General features: G+C 26.2%; 1 pseudogene; it reads left to right on the top strand.

Annotated features, from left to right (window-relative positions):
• The first annotated feature begins 2,322 nt into the window (after positions 1 to 2,322).
• On the top strand, positions 2,323 to 3,765 carry LOC130807018 (carboxylesterase 1-like; annotated as a pseudogene).
• The last annotated feature ends 1,421 nt before the right edge of the window (positions 3,766 to 5,186 follow it).

Raw genomic sequence — 5,186 nt, 5'->3', positions numbered from 1 at the left:
AGCTGTATCCACAATAATACGAAATTACGAAGTACTTGTCTACTCATTTACATTATTGGTTTTTTAGTCTACAAATTTTCTAACATTGAAGATCATTTTAATTGTTTTAGCTCAATTCACATTTATTTTTATATTAATAATTTTTTATGATTTTAAAGTTATTACTTATAACTAGTGATTAATTATACAAATTTAAAGTCATCATTTAAAAAAAAATAGCTTATTTGTATAAACTCATCTCATAATGAGACAGTCTCATGTAAGACCATTTTTGTTTTTAGTCTGTTTAATATGTTATTGGTTTTTTTGGACAATGATTTTTTATTTGTTTTGGTCTTATATAAATCTCTTTATTTTTATGGATACCATTTATCCACTTTTTTTAAAATACTATTTTTCTTTGTTTTAAATTAATTGCAATATTATGATTTTTACCCGATTCAACCATTTTATATATTTATAGTTAATTTGTAATCTATAAGTTAAAATATAGGCAAGTTAGAATTTATTGAATTCATCTTGATAAAAAATTTTATTAATACTTATTTTTATTTTTTATAAAGTTAAATGTTTGAAGTGATTTTAAAAAAAAATAGAAGTATACTTCCTCTGATTTTTAATAATTGTTACATTTCTGTTTTTTTTATTATCCAATGCACAATTGTAATTTTTATTATCCAGTGGAGTAGTACTTGAGTTACGAGTACTAACGCGTTGATTTTTCAAAGGTTCCCATGTGAAACGTGTCAGTAACATTGATTTTGAAAAAAAATACAATTATTACAATCCAAAAGGGCATTACTATTCGTCGCCACCCTTTTTATTTTATCGCCACCCCCTCCTAATGAAATTACGAATTTGCTCCTGAACTTTAAAAATTTACAAATATGCCATTGGAGTTAATAAGTTTTCATTTTCATTTTTTTTAATTTTTTTTTATTATTTTTATTTATATTATTATTGTTATTATAATTATTATTATTTTTGTTATTATTATTATTATTATTATTATTATTATTATTATTAAACCACAATAATAATAATAATAATAATAATAATAATAATAATAACAAAAATAATTATTATTATAATAACAATAATAACAATAATTTTTTTAAAAACAAAAAAAAAAATTTAAAAAAAAAAAAATTAAAACCCAGTCGCACAAACCAGTCGCACAAAAAAGTGCGACTGACAATCGCACTTTTTTGTGCGACTGGTTTAAATTTTTTTTTTTTTTTTGTTTTTTTTTTGAATTTCGAAATTTAAAATATGTTGCATGTAATTAATTTATTGTTAAAGTTGTTGTTAATTACTCCCTCCGTTCCTTTTTGTTTTTCCACATTACTAAAACGGGTAGTTCCATAAGTTTTTCCACTTTAGAATACTTTCCATTTTTGGAAAATTTTTTTCCCATTTATACCCCTCAAATACCCTCTTTTACCCTAAATAATTATTTTCTCTCTCATACTTTCAATACAATCATTACTTCACACTACTATTTAATTAAAATAATACCCACTACAACCTCATACTTCCAATACAATCATTACTTTCCACTATTATATAATTAAAATAATACCCACTACCACCAAAGATTCTATTTTTCTTAATTCCCGTGAAATACCCAAAGTGGAAAAACAAATAGGAACGGAGGGAGTAATATATTTTATTATAATAATTAGTGTAGTAGTATTGAATTTTAAGAATTCGAAAATTTAAAAAAAAAAAAAAAAAATTTAAAAGAGCAGTCGCACAAAAAAGTTCAAAAAAATAAATGCAAAAGTTATAATAATAATAATAATTTTAATAAATGCAAAAGGTGTTGTTTTTTTTTTATTATAATAATTTGGCCTGAACGTTATAGTTTTTAACACTTTAATGATTGTAATTCAAAAAAATAAATATTAAGAGCTGTAATTCGCAAAAGTTCAAAACTTTAATACTCTAATTTGCAAATTTTTTTTTTAAGTTTGCATTTTTTTTTTACCTTAAATATCAATAAATGCTTTTTAGAAAAATCATTAAATAAAAAGTCTTATTTATCATGAAAAGACCAATTTTAATAGATAGCAATCAGCTAATTTAAATCGTGTTGATTTAAAAATTATAGATTAACTTAATGATTAAAAAGTTTTTTCTTTAATTCTTATGTGATAGGTGTTGATTTAAAAGACCATTTATTAGAAAAAAATAACCCAGCAAGCTAAAAGTCATTGAAAAAAAAAATCTAATTTTCTTTGTTATTTCATTTTTATTTAAAAGTGAAATTTTCAGCTATCAAAAAAGTTATTTATTAAAATACATTTTTTAACTTTGTAACCAACAAAAAAATTAATAATTAAAAATCAACACAAATAAAAATGAAAACTACATCTACCATTGTTTTGATTTTCATTTTCATTTTCATTTTCCCCACGAAAACTAAAGATAGAAGAACAATAATAGTGTGTGTAATCAATGCAATGAGCCAATGAGCATTCTATAATTAAATTTTACATCTCTTGATTTTCCCCACGAAAAACAAATAAAAATGAAAACTACACCTACTTTTGTTTTGATTCCCCTTTTCATCTTGCTCATTTCAATCCAACTCCAATCCAAAAAATCCCCCTCACTAAAAATGTCAACCCAACCGGATGCGGATCCAAATAACCCATTTGAACGTCTTCACATTATTCAAAATCCCAACGGTACTCTCACTCGTCTTCCTCAATACTTTCCTACTGTCCCTCCTTCTACCACAAACTCCTCCTCTGTTTCTCTTTCCAAAGATGTGATTCTTAACCCGGGAAAAAATACATGGGTTCGGATCTTTATCCCTAGAAATGTTTCGGATAATGGATCCGGATCCGAGTCTTATTCGGGTAAGAAACTTCCCATACTTGTATTTGCTCATGGTGGTGGATTTATCTTACATAGTCCAGCTTCCCCTGTTTTTCACGAGTTCTGCTCCAACGCGGCGAGTCAACTCACTGCATTAGTGATCTCGGTTGAGTACAGACTCGCTCCTGAAACTCGGCTTCCTGGTCAGTACGACGACTTTTTAGAGGCGTTGACTTGGGTTAAACAGGTGAAGACGAATGGTTGACTAAATATGGAGATTTCTCACGTTGTGTTCTGATGGGGGAGAGTGCAGGGGGTAATATAGTCTATCACGCTGGATTAAATGCATCTGTTTTAATTAATGATATACAGCCGTTGATTATCAAAACAATGATTTTGATCCAGCCTTTTTTTGGTGGAGTTAAGCGCACTGAATCCGAGCTTCGGTTAAAATATGATGAAGCTTTACCATTAGAGATAAATGATTTATTATGGGATCTTGCTTTACCTATTGGGGCGACCCGGGATCATGAGTATTCTAACCCGCTTATAGGTGGCGGGTCGAAGTTGTTGGATCGGGTTCATGACTTGGGTTGGCAGGTGGGTATTGCGGGTTGTGATGGTGACCCGTTATTTGATCGGATCGTGAAGTTTGTACAATTGTTGGAAAAAAGAGGGGTGAATGTAAAGTCCATGTTTGATAAAGGTGGTCGTCATGGAATGTATGTGAAGGATCCATCTAAGACTAGGGAGTTGTTCGAATTTGTTAAGGATTTTTTAGTTTAATGGATTTATGATTTGATAATGGTTTGTAACATCTTAATGGTTGATTAATTAATAATTATCTTGTTAGATGAATTAGTATAATGTGTTGTGAAAGAACTTGTCATGTGTACTAGTGTGATCAATTTATTTTAGTATTTTTTTTGAATATTATTTTATATTAGTATTTTTAGTTCGTTGTGTTAGTGTTAATTTCGAATAGAGTTTAATATCAATTTTATAATCAAATCATATTTTTATGTGATTTTTAAAAAAAATAAATGGGAAAATAGTGAAAATGAGAATGGCTAACATAAAACTCAAGAAATTAGGTTTAAAAATTATTTTCAACTAATGTGTATATGTTGGAATCTTATCAAATGACCCAACTAAAAAACAATAAATAAATTGTATTTAACAGAAACTTTGACTTTTCTCGCGAGACACCACAAATCTCGCGACTCGTAAATTTGTCTTTTTAACTTTTTCAAACTCGTACATTCAAATCAATACTCTTGATTCATCATCTCCCATTGACTAAAACTGAATTGAGTCACCCAATTAATCATCAACATGAGCAAAAGTACGTAGTTTTTTTGATAATTTTAATAAACTATTTTAAAATTTGACCATTTAATTAATATGAAGAAAATTCTAATCTACTTTGTCGGCTATAATAATTTTATTTTGAACATTCCACTAAATATACAAAGACACAAAATACCCAAAAGAAATAAAGTAGGGTCACCAACCGTACTAAAAGAAGACACGGTGCAGAACTTAACAAATTATTTTGGATATTATGGAGGATTTAATGAATTTTATATTTTATATTTTATATTTTATCGCTACCTTTTATATAATGAATTTTTAAGATTATTCCTGCATGATTTTTAAACTCTAAAACTCTAACATCTCTCTACAAACTTTCTAAAATCACTCTCTAAATTAAAACAAGCTAAAACTTGAAATCAAATCACAAATGAGCATGAATATGATTCGGCAAGTAATTAATAGATTCGAAATTTTTCAAAAAAAAATAAAGAAAATATTAAAGAAAAACCTATAATTAATACCTCTTATTTATTTTAATTATTTTTTAAGTTAGTATTATTTAATATATGTTGTATAGTAAATTATTTTATTTTATTATATATATATATATATATATATATATATATATATATATATATATATATATATATATATATATATTATGTACTTAAATTATTTTATTTTATGTTATTATTATTTAATATATGTTGTAGTAAATTATTTTATTTTTTATGTTATTATTATTTAATATATGTTATATTTAATATATATTTTATTTAATGTTGCCCGACCTAGTTCTAAAAGTAGAGTTTGTGGCCGTAAATTTATGATTGTAGGAAGTATTTTACTAAACACGGAAATTGATTTCAAAACCGCCAAACTTAAACTCGACATTCAAGAAACAAAATCAAAAAGATTTGCTCATTCAATTCTTTACATAATCTTTGAAAATATTCAAAAAATTAGAAAATCAACAATTTATCTTCAAAACTTCAAAGATCTCTCTTATGGAGGATTTAATGAACAAAAAGATTTGCACATGC

This window comes from Amaranthus tricolor, chromosome 2 (genome assembly GCF_026212465.1).
Source record: "Amaranthus tricolor cultivar Red isolate AtriRed21 chromosome 2, ASM2621246v1, whole genome shotgun sequence".
Lineage (NCBI taxonomy): Eukaryota > Viridiplantae > Streptophyta > Magnoliopsida > Caryophyllales > Amaranthaceae > Amaranthus > Amaranthus tricolor.
Note: the sequence above shows the minus strand (reverse complement) of the source record. Positions and strands in the feature narration are given on the sequence as shown.